Here is a 13,016-nt window from a genome sequence, read left to right as displayed (position 1 = left end):
ATGGGACAATTTAGGGGAGAAAAAAATATCAGGCAACCTGGTTGGTTGGCAATTTGTCGACAAAAGAGTTGGCTAGTTTCCCATACTTGTAATTTTTCAACTAGTTGGTTTGGCATCACATAAATACAGCAAGAGTTGGAACATTTTAAACTGAAAAAGTTTTTATGCCAAAAATCTCCTAGACCCAAATTGAAAAAAGATGAATACTTGATTTTTTTCTACTAGTTTCTCTCATACATAAAAATGAACTAATAAACCAAATCCCCTATCACCACCAGCTATATTTTGAACATTTAAAGTTGTAAGGGCAATTTTTTTCTCATCTGACTGCAAAAAAGTCTTTTGTTAACGCAAAAGTGTGGGACATAGAGGAGTGAAGAGCTGGTCCAGAGAGAAAAGTTGTCTTTGCCTGGGGTATGCCTGAACTTCTTTGCTTTCTTAATTTTTTGACTCATTATGTTATATTAGAATTTTCTTTATTGGTCACCTTGGAAATGGTCAAATTAACCATCATAGCTATTACCTTAGAGGTTAACAAAAAGACCACCAGGAATTTTCATCTGTTTCATTCATTGAAATGTTCCCAGGAGTTAAAATATTCCCTGTATATAGTAGGCTCCCAAAAAAATTATTGAAAGAATATATAGTGTAGTGCTTGTCATTTTACACGGCTTTAGCTTAAAACTCTGGGAGAAATATTTGACACATTTGATTAAGGATATATAAAATTTATAGATTGCATAGAATGTGGGCTGGAGCGATAGTACAGTGGATAGGGCGTTTGCCTTGCACACGGCCGACCTGGGTTCGATTCCTCTGCCCCTCTCAGAGAGCCTGGCAAGCTACCAAGAGTATCCCACCCACATGGCAAAGCCTGGCAAGCTACCCGTGACGTATTGGATATGGCAAAAACAGTAACAACAAGTCTCACAATGGTGCCTGCTCGAGCAAATCAATGAATGGGAGGACAGTGCTACAGTGCTACAGTATAGAATGTATACATAAAGGTGTTGTATATATCTGTAGCTGTTGTCATCAATCTTGGTTTCAAATCCTTACAAGTGGGTTCTCACTGGAAAAGAAAGTCCAAGAAAAAAGTTTAAGGAAGTTTAAAAGAAAAAAGAAAGGAAAGAATCTCTTCAAAAGGACATTGCACACTTTTACATAATGGAAGTTTCAGTAAACACACAAGAAGAAAGATTAGCAAAAAAAGTAACCTAAAATCTTTCTAGGTACTCTCATATGCTATTATTTAATTCCTACAATAATCTTTCATGAAAAAAAAATGTCTTATTCCCGTTTTGCAGAGAGAAAACTGAAGTTCAGTTAACTCCCCCAGGTTTAAACAGCTATAAAGCTGAAGAGTTTAGATTTGTTTGACTCTAACACTCTGAACTGTGGAGAAAAATAAATAGGTAAAAGTAAAATTGGTGGGTCATTTGCCTTGCATGCTGCTGGGTTTCATCCCTGGCATTCCTAGGGTCCCTGGAGCACAGCCAGGAGTAAATTCCTCAGGGCAGAGCCAGGAAAGAGTAACCACTGAGCATTGCAGGGGGTGGCCTGAAAAAGAAAAAAAGTAAAAATGGGGGCAGAGAGTGCTTTAGAGGAAATCTGGTTTCTTATCAGTTCTGTGCAAAGCAGCCAACTCATCTAGCCACAATGGTGATAATCACGCAACAAAGCTAAGCAACTTGGGTGGGTTCACGATAGGAGAAATGTAGAGAATTACTTCTCTAGTCAAAGTAAAACTCTTGTAAACCTTCTGCCACATTATCTTTATAAATGCTACAACATAGCTGTACCAGCCTCTTGGGCAGTAAAAAAATCCTCCCCAAGTACTTCTAATATCCTTAGATAAATACTAGGAAGTTCCAAGTAAATATCCAGAAAGCAAAGGTTGAACACGAGCTAAACAACCTTAAATTATTTAAATTCTTGAATACCAAATAAAAGAACCAGACACTAGGTAAATTAGCAGGATCTTTATATAGCAACTGAATAATTTCTAGTCTAATTTGATGTGGCATCTGGAAGACCACTGACCATTTGAAATAAATGATATGTTGCCTTAGATTCAGATGATTAGAATATTTTGCAAGGATCAGCTTCATTGTACAATATTGCCTAACAAAAGGATTGCTTCAGGAGATATCTATTGCCAAACTAGTAGTTATTTGCAAAATATACATAACAAAGGATAATTGTGTGTCATATGCATCTTATCATTACCCTGGACACTAAAGCTCTTTTGGATAGTAGCTGAAAATGAAATAAATATGATTTAGTGTATGTTGATTCCAGGAAGGAATTGTTCACCCTGGCCAGCAGTTGTGAACTATAAACAATGTTTGGGGAAGTCAGAAACAAATGTTTTCATTTTAGTGTATAAAAAGTTTGTGAAATAGCATCTGAGTACAAGATTGTTCTTGAAATCAAGGCTAAAACCTGACCACTCATTCAGAAGGGCAGCTGTCCAGACAAAAGCTTTGAGAATTGGAGAGTTGGACTCACTTCATCCAAGCTTTTTAATTTCTGGGGCTCTAGTGTCCTCTTCTGCCAACAAAAAAGCAAGGTCTGCATTAGAATAGGAAATCTGCACTTTTCATCCAGGCTTGCCTGTTGGCTTGCTGTATCCTTATGTCTCCAAGAAAAAGGGCAGTTGTATGCCATCAAGGGCGAAAATTATAGCCTATCACGTCAAAATAATATTTAACTTTAAGCACCAATGAGTTTGGTGAGATTAATTTTTGCAGCTACAGATTATGATACTAAATATCACAATTTCAAAATATTGATTTAGGAATATAATAATATTATGAATCAAAAGCACTTAAATATACATACTGAGATCAAGTTCAGGGGTGTGGATATATAGGCCAGTCATGTTCTTGTCAATAAGTGTTGACTCGTAACTAATGCATGATATATACCCATATATATTACTTATATCTAGTAATTTCTCTGAGGGAAACATATCAGATATAACTCCAGCTCTCAGATAAAAGGGAACAATACAGAAATACATCAAGTAAACTCTACACCAAATACAGTTCTAATAACTTACTATTAGAGTGACTATCCTTCAAGGAAGGTATTAGGTCTTCTTTTATTAGCAAAATGAAAATTTCTGCAAAGAAAAACACAATAGCAAAATTATGTAAAACATAAGTTTTACATTGAATATCATCAGGTACTATACTTTGCGAGTCTTGGGAAGTAATTGCTAAAACACCAGAAGTGATAATATTGTCATTGATTAGACTAACTACAAATGACAACATAAAGGTTTTGATGTCTAGAATACATAGGTTTAAAGTATAGTCTAAAATTAGAATAGGTGAAGCAATATCTTAATGGAAGAGTTGGAAATTGTGAACATAAACCATATAATCAAAAGCAAAAATTCATAAATAATAAAAATAGTGCATGGGGCAGAGGTGAGTTTTGATATGGTGGCTAGTCTAATTGAAAGAAAGGGAGCATTGGGCATAACACAAGAAATAAAATTCAATAGACATTGTATAATTTCATATTCCAGATAATTCAAAAATCAAGGGGGGAAACAATTGTATTTCTTGAGAATTAAAGATAGATGATTCAAATAATAAACTGTACTAGAAGCAAATTCCTGGACATGGAAACAGTCCAATTTTGGTGGAATTCAGAACACATCTGCATAGAAAATTCTATAACAACACAGATGTTTTATGAATACATCGCTAATACCCAGAGATCAGTGAAGAAATGAAACCTGAAATGGGGGTTGCTGCATTTTTTCATTGTAGGAACACTATCCTGAACTAGGTTGTAATAGCAGATGTACAAAGTAAGGAAATCCAGTCTTAGTAGACTTACTAGACTAGTTTAAAGGAAGAATTTATGAAGTTTAACTCTAGATGGAGAGAGCAGAAATAAGACCATGATAGTGATTCTCAAATATCTTGGTAGGCAAAGACAAAACCTCTAGAAATGCGGACATAGGTAACAAAGAAACACATAAATTTCAGCTACTAGAGTAAGCTAATATCAATCACTTTGCTAATCAGCTTTTATCTTTATTCAGAGGGATAGGATAGACAGAGGAAGAAATGATTAGCAGCAATTAACTTTCAGTCCAAATATATAAGAATTTGACAATGGGAATAGAGGGGATTGTAAAGGGTATGCCCACACCAAATGATCAAATCTAAGTGTAGTGAATTCTAGGTCTACTGACCATCAGAAATCCTCACATCTACCTCAGCCTTCACCATCACACCTCTCTGCTTTTTCATCATCATTTCAAATATCAGAGTACTGCATTTGAGGGTAATAGGGCCATTAGGAAATATTATTAGAAAATTAAGCTTAAAGCAAGAAAGTCAACCCAAGTAAAGATTGTTATTTTCAATACTATGCCATGTATCTTTGGATCAGATACTCAAATAATGGCTTAGCACTAAGTACATTATGTGTCAAAAAAAAGCAGGATGAGTAAACAAGTGATACATGAATGAACAAATATTCTTCTATCAATTGCCCTTAATAGCTTTTATGGTGCCTTTGCTTGAAAGCAAGTAAGGGCCCTCATTATTATAGCACTCTGAAAAATGGTAGATGGTAGACAAACTGTAGTGGCTCTGAAAAGTTTGTGGTATAGTGACATGGAAGAAGCATTTTGTTCAGAGGACTTTAGTCTGGACTGAGGATTTGGCCTGGACTATGTGACTTTTGGACAAATTATTTCCCCTCTATAGGTCATTGTGAGGCTGGAGTGATAGCACAGTGTGTAGGGCATTTGCCTTGCACATGGCCGACCTGGGTTTGATTCCTCAGCCCCTCTCGTACAGTCCGGCAAGCTACTGAGCATATCTCGCTCACGTAGCAAAGTCTGACAAGCTACTTGTGACATATTTGATATGCCAAAAACAATAACAAGTCTCAAAATTTGTTGTGAAATGTTACTGGTACCCGCTTAAGCAAATCGATGAACAACGGGAGGACAGTGACAGTGACAGGTGACTGTCACCTTAGTGATAGAAGAGGGGGACTAGCTAAGAAAGAAACTCAGACTTCTACTGGCCTACACCCTCATCTTGAAACTAGCTCTAAAGCCATCTTCAGGTTCTTTCCTTCCTAGCTATCTAAAATGTCTCTCTGACCTTAAAATGTGACTTAGTGAATGTTCTTTTCATCACCTGTCGTATCTTATGGAAAGGGTCTTCTGTGATACACAGAACAGATGTGACTTCAAACCCTTTCAAGGCTTTTCAGAACATGACAATTGTTCTGTGCCATCCATGTGTCACTTATGATGTTTACTAAACTGGGCATAAGATTGAGCCATATTATCTGCAAGATCCTTTCACAGGAAGCACCTGTTGTGATGTAGGTTAGCACAGCTAATCTAAATATGAAACTCTTTTATACATGCCCCAGAAGAGATAAAGATAAGCAGACCCAGACTGGCAAAACCTCAAAGCTTCCTCTTTACCTTATTTCACTTCCATTACTCATACACCTTCTCACCTAAAGACCTGACATAACAAAACAAAGTCACCACCATAAGAATGTAAACTTTTACTAAATATCCATATTGAATGGTCCATTGTCATATTGGGGTTTTAATTTTTTCCTTTTAAGCAACATGTTCGTAATGATTCGTCTTGGTGGAAAGTGGTGAGGATATATAATGAATGGGGGAGACCAAACCAGATCTCAAGCTCACTGTCCCTGCATCACACTTCACTCTGCTCTATGTGCAGCTCCAGGACTGAGTCATGTCCCAGCAACCCTTATTTCCTTCCCCCACTCCTGGATTATCCCTTCTTTTTTTTTTTGCACTCGTCAGTCTTCTCACCCCCTACCCCAGTGCTTTCCCTATTCTCCCATAACTCCGTCATTGCCCATGATAGAGCTTCATAGGGGAACTTCTTTCCAAACATAGTGGTATTATCAACTCTCCTATTCAGGGAAACAACAATCTCAGGCTTGAGGACTATTTCAAATCAGGCATCTTAGAAAGCATTTTCTTGAACAGAATTCTTTTAATGAATATTTATGACATTTATAAATATTAATCAATGAGTATGTGTAGAACCATGGCAGCAGATCAAATGGGAAATAGAAGCACAAGGGTCAAGGACCTCTCAGGAAGGGGGATGAAGTAGGGCTAGGGTATGTATTAGCAATGTTCTTCAAAAGTTCGTTAACTTAGAATCTATAAATGTGATATTAATGAAAAATAGGGTCTTCACAGATATAAGCCAGTTAAGACAAGTTAATTCCGACGAGTATGAAATATGTGGATTAAATGCAATGAAGTCCTGAGAAAGAATTGCTTAGTGGTGGGAGTCAGAGTCAAAGCCTTCCATTTCTACCTAGCACATGGTGGGTATCAGAGTATGTTGATATGAACAGGAAGATGATAATGGTAACAGTGATGCCGACCGTTTTTCCTGTGACAAACAAAAAAATGAACAGAAAACAGAGCATGCAAAAAAGAGATATGGATAAAAGCATAATAACATTGCCAATAGCTCCATATCAATAAACAGAACCAAAGAAGTAAAACCCCAAAATCTGGCTCTCCTGGATAAAATAAAATTAATTATGCAAGGTGCTTACCATTTATGCCTAGTGATGTTGTAGCTCAATAACAATTATGTGTACCATATTATGTGCTAAATTTATATTATTGTAAACTTTATTTGCTCAGAGTAGTAAACTCTGTGAATAGCCCTTATAAATAGCAATTCTTAGTGAGTGGTCTAAATAGCACACAACCTAAAACAAATGAACAAATAAAAAATAAACACCAAAACTATAGGTGACAGTATTTTTTTTTAATTTTATTGAATCACCATGAGGTAGTTACAAGCTTTCATGTTTGGGTTACAATCACACAATGATCAAACACCCACCCCTCCACCAGTGCACATTCCCCACCACCAATCTTCTCAGTATACCCACCCTTTCCCACTCTCCTCCTGCCTCCATGGCAGACAATATTCCCCATACTCTCTCTACTTTTGGTCATTATGGTTTGCAATACAGATACTGAAATTTATCATGTTTGGTCCATTATCTACTTTCAGCACACATCTCCCATCCCGACCAATTCCTCCAGCCATCATTTTCTTAGTGATTCCTTCTCTATTCCAGCTACCTTCTCCCCTCTGCTCATGAGTCAGGCTTCCAGCTATGGAGCAATCTTCCTGGCCCTTGTATCTACCGGGTGACGGTATGTTACAGGACTCAAATAATTACAGAAATTTTGACGAGGTACTTATTTGCTTTTTTTGAGTTTATAACCCAGGCATAGACTTGATAATGAGGATTAAGAGACACAAAAGCATGTTATGATGTCTGACATCATAACATTGAGAGTACAGTAATACCAGAGTGGCAATATATTCCTTTTGGATATCTTGCTCCTGGACCAAAATAAGCGTGTTAATGTGTTCAACAAAGGACTGTTGAGCTTTCCTTGGCCTGTGTCTTGTAAGTCTGCAGCCTGCATTTTAACAAAAACTGTTTGTCACTAAAGTGTGCTTGCTGGTTTGTCTATCAGCCCCACAGACAAAATAAGATCTCTTTTCATGCTCCCACCAAGACTTAAAAAAAAAATATCCTGTAAGTGTGAAAGCACAATCATGCATAATTGTTGTAATTCAGCTGACCTTTTTTTCTCTTCCATTTTGAGACCATGAACACCGTCTCATGGTTTTCCTCTCCCCAATAGCCAGATTTTTTTGTTTAATGATCAGTCTGGGTTTAAACAAAATGCAATTTGTTTTTAAGGATATTTGAAACTAAAATAGGAAGTCTCGTTATTGGTTTATTGGTCTATAACTAGGTTCTTTCCTGTAGCGCTGTTTTCAGTATTCATTGTGAAAAATCAGTCTGCAGCTCCTTGCTGGGGATGGGGTGTTGGTGCCCTCTTGAGGAAGAAGAAACAAGGCCATGAAAAAAGAGAAGGAAGCATTTGGAAACTGGGATAATAATGTACTTAATATATCTATCTTACCTTAACCATTCCTGACAGCCAATATGAAGCTCCTTAATGGTTAATGGCAGAGCAGGACTCTCTGGCTGGATGTGTGTGTTGGGGGGTGGGCTTGGAGAGGGGGGGTCACGTGGAAACTCTTTAGAACGAGACTTGGCTGTGGCCTGGCCTGGCTGAAGGAGCATGCTGGAACATTATAGGACTGAAAGAAAGCACAAGGGATGTTAGAACACCATATGACCAAAACCCAGTGAGGAACAACTTTGTAACTGTGATACAATTAAAAAAATAATTAGTTTGAAAAACAATTTTAAAAAAGAATATATAGCTGGCTCTGTGCTTCAAGAAAGTCTCAAACTTGGGCTGGAAGGGCATTTGCCTTGCCCGCGGTCAACCCGGGTTCAATTTCCAGCCTTCTATATGGTCCCCTGAGTACCAGCAGGAGTAATTCCTGAGTGCGGAGCCAGGAGTAAACCCTGAGCATCGCCGGGTGTGACACAAAAAGAAAAAAAAAGTCTCAAAGGACAATTTGGTCCACCAACATTATTTCAATTCTTGTCCAAAACAAACTTATATAACTCAATTTATGTTTTCTTCTGCATTTATGAACTGTTTCTTTCAAGGCCATGCCATTGGGGGGTGAGAGGGGTGCTTGAGGTTTGGGCCACACCCAGTGGTAGTGCTCAAGAGACTAAATATGCTAGGGATACAAATGGGCTTGGCACATGCAAGTGCCTTTCCCCTGTACTCTCTCTTCAGCTCCATGGTTATGCCACAAAACAAAAACAAAAAAACAAAACCAGTACTGGAGTGACTTTCATACAGTTGGGGCACTTGTCTTGCATAAGGCTAAGCTGGGATTGATCCCCAGGATCTCACCAGGAGCAATTTCTAAGGGCAAAGCCAGGACTAAGCCCTGAGCACTGCTGGGTGTGGCCACCCCTAAAATTGATAATATTAATTTTAAAAAAATCCTAGATCATGCTATTTTGGTGAAGCATTTTCTCCCTCTTTCACAAAGTTCACAGTCAGGGATTATTACGTGTTTTGTTTTGGGGGTCAGAGTGCTCAATACTATACCAGACTTGGTACTTGGAGATCACTCGTGGCAGTACTTAGGGGACCATGTGATGCAGGGGATCTAAATCTGCAAGCAAAGCATTCACTCTGGTCCTTGAGTTAACTTCCCAGACCTTGGCTATGGCTCTTGATTATTAAATCCCTAACAGAGAATTTGCCATACAATTCCTTCTAGTTGTACTCAAGGATCACAAATCTCACAAAGTTCCATCTATCTTGCTCCCATTCCTCATCTTGTTCTCTGACTTAATCTTACTATACACATTCAGTAATTTTACTCGTTTCTCGTGATTCATATCTGCCAGGTTTCTAATCATTTGTCTTACAATTCTTGAACTCAGTCCAATTTTCTGCCTAATTCTGATTCTAAGAACATAGGCTATGAGAATATTTTTTAAAAAATATAGGACAAGTAATATTTCACTTAGCATCTCACTCTCAACCCCAAATTAAAAATCTTTTTAAGTTTCCTTGAGAGAAAATTAATTGACTAATGAACAATCCCAGAAAAACTGAAAAGAGCTTTCAGAGCATTTCAACTGATTCATTCCAATAGTGTATTGGCAACAAATTCTCCAGGGTTCTGGTTTAATATTGCAGAATGAAATTTGACTCTTCCTGGATTTCTAGCACAGCTACAGACTTACTCCTGTATATACTCACCACATCTTATTTAACTTATTATCTTGGGACAGTTCTTCTTCTTCTTCTTCTTCTTCTTCTTCTTCTTCTTCTTCTTCTTATTATTATTATTATTATTATTATTATTATTATTATTAGCTTTTTTAGTCACACCTGGCAATGCTCAAGGATTACTCTTGGCTTACTCAAGGGTTACTCCTACACTCAGGAATCACTCCTGGTAGTGCTCAAGGGACCATCTGGGATGCTGGGGACCAAACCTGGGTTGGTCACATGCAAGGCAAACCCCCTGTCCACTGTACTATTTCTCCAGCCCCGGGACAGCTATTGTTATCTAGTCAGTGTAGTATAGCACATATAGAGAATCACTTTTCAAAATGCACAAACTGAGTTTAAACTTTGTTCTTTCTACCTTTGAATACTATAAATCTTGTTCAAATTACTAAACTTTGGGGGCCTCACAAGGTTTTTCTGTGATAGGGGACCCTGTTTCAATACTCTGGATTCAGCCTAGGCTAATTCTGGTCATTTGTTATGGGACAATTGCTCCCACATCATTGAACATATTGCATTTACAAAATTACCCTGTGTAAAGCAGGGCTTCAACCATCCCATTTCAACAGCAACAACAAAAAATATATTGTCAAAGAATGGGAACTAAAATTAGAAATAATAAAGGAACTAGAATAAAGCCTAGGGGTAAAACAGGGCATTCTTTGACTTTGTTTGCAAATTTTCAGTAGATCATGAATTTGTTTTAGCCTCCTGGCTATTCTGAGAACCTATCACTAACCCCAAGAGAGAAACTACTGAAAAAATCCCCACATGGAGCTGTTTTAGGTGTCAATGGGAAGTAGGCCCTCAGGGGGACCTTGGGATTGTGTTGTATCTACAGTGCTTCTGCTTGAACAGTTTCTAGAGATCTACCTAAGAGAAAGTAATGGCTGGGGAAGAGGCAGGGCCAGACTCTTACTATTCAAGCTTTGAAAGCTTTTATCACTTTAGCAGAGAGATCTGCATATCAGAGAGCTAAAAGGCAAAACCAAAACAAATATGCTCTTATACCTGATTATTACAAAATATGGTCATATATGATTATCAGACAAAAATAAAGGAAGTTTATTGGGGGAGAGGGGCAGTATATTCTCAACACTATTCTGTCTCAAGTTTGGAAACTCTTGTTTGTTGGCGTATTAAAAAAATTGATTTCTCACCTTGGAATATCTATTATATCTAATTTTCTGTTATTTTTCCTACAGGACCAGATAGATGAAATACCTCTTTAAATGTGTTAGAATGTCCTTTCCCACCAGACTTTGCTGACTTACGCCTAGAGAATGGTGCATGCTGCTATTTGCAAATGTGGCTAATTAGTGATTGTTTTTTGATTTATGCAAATCAGGATTCTAAGAGGAGAAGCTTTCTATAAATAATATGCTTTCCCTTTTAAATAAAGGAAAAGAGGGGCTGAACCAATAGCACAGTGGGTAGGGCGTTTGCCTTGCCTGTGGCCGACCTGGGTTTGATTCCCAGCATTCTATATGGTTCCTCAAGCACCACCAGGAGCAATTCCTGAGTGCATGAGCCAGGAGTAAGGCCTGTGCATCACCAGATGTGACCTCAAAAGCAAAAATAAATAAATAAGGAAAAGATCCCCACCACCACCCCCATTCTCCACTCCCATTCTCCACACAAGTCATCAATAGATATGTCTTTAAGCCTTTCACTATTGTAAATTGTGTTTGGAATACAGCAAAGCCCTAACTTTGCTCATATTTGTGTGTGTGTGTGTGTGTGTGTGTGTGTGTGTGTGTGTGTGTTTCCAGTGGCTCGTAATATCTGGAAGTTTAAAAAGCATTTGATTTGATTTTGTTCACAACAAGATGTCTATTTTTTTCCATGCTTGATCTCTCATATCTCAGTATCTATTAGTCTATAGCAAATCTGACTCACTCTGTGGGTTAGGAGAATAATATTTCAAAACCATTGAGTTTATCTAAAGGTTACTTGTTTCTTTTCTTTTTTTTCCTATGTGCCCATGATACTTCAGGCAGGTAGCAAGAAGGACATGACAATCTCCATCCAGAACATCCCAAGTCTAACTGCTCTATCTGTTTCTTATAAAACCTACAGGAGCAACAAGATTTTCTTTCTACTCAAGTGACTCATTATCTTAGACAGGCATCCCTGAGATTTAGAATAAAAGTGTGGGGCTGGAGCAATAGCACAGTGGGTAGAACGTTTGCCTTGAACATGGTTGACCCAGGTTCCATTCCCAGCATCCCATATAGTCCCCTGAGTACCGCCAGGAGGAATTTCTGAGTGCAGAGCCGGGAATAACCCCATGTGCATCACCAGGTGTGACCCAAAAATTAAAATAAATAAATAAATAAAACAAAACAAAGTGCAATTGAAAGTTTAACATCTGTAGTATGTGCAGATAAAACTGTGGCAATGAGTTTGGCTATTTTTAATTTTTATATTTATGTGGTGTTACTCTTCAATTATCTCTCACTTCTATTATGTTCAAACCAAAGTTCTAAGTCTCTATTCCAAAAAATAGTGCTTTATTTTTTGGCTCAATACTTTTGTAGTTCCTTTACTATGAACTAAAAGACTAGAGTTTCATCACTAAAAACCAGAGATTACTTATCTTCCTTCTGTTGGACTACTTTGAGATAAGCCTTGTGTTTCTTCATGCTGTGTAGCAAGAAAATAAAACTGCCTACTCCGATCATTCAGATGCCAACAATCATAAAGATTAACCAAGGCTAAAGAATTTCATTTTAATATTTTTAAAACGGAGTCCCAAATAGATTGTTCAGCCTGCAGTCACTGATTCCAACATATGAGCTGAATATGAAAACATTTTAACTTTCATGTTTTAATGATAAGGTTGTTGTTGGCTTTAGTATTTGAACATTTCAGCATACCTAGTTCTGAAAGCTATGTCATGGTATTCTCAAAATCTACTGGTAGACTATAAATAAAATCCTTCTATAAATATACTTTATGCCAAACTACCAGCAGAATACATTTTTCATCTTCTAAACAGATGGCATAAGAAAAAATATGCATGTATATGATTAATCAAATGTGCTTTTGCTGATAGGACTTTCATTACCATTACCAGCATGAGTTTAGTGAAATTTCTACATGTTTTATTTTCTTTTGAGAATAAGTTTATTTAAGGAAATGATTGATATAAGTGAAGACAGAAAGATGATAGACCTTTCTATGTTTGGATTTTTTGAGGTCCAGCGGACCTGAAATTTAAGGCATTTTTTTCTTCACAAGGACATAGCCA

The sequence above is a fragment of the Sorex fumeus genome, unplaced genomic scaffold (genome assembly GCF_029834395.1).
Source record: "Sorex fumeus unplaced genomic scaffold, SorFum_2.1 ptg000014l, whole genome shotgun sequence".
Taxonomy (NCBI): Eukaryota; Metazoa; Chordata; class Mammalia; order Eulipotyphla; family Soricidae; genus Sorex; species Sorex fumeus.
The sequence above is the reverse complement of the archived record's forward strand: the minus strand, read 5'-3'. Positions refer to the sequence as shown.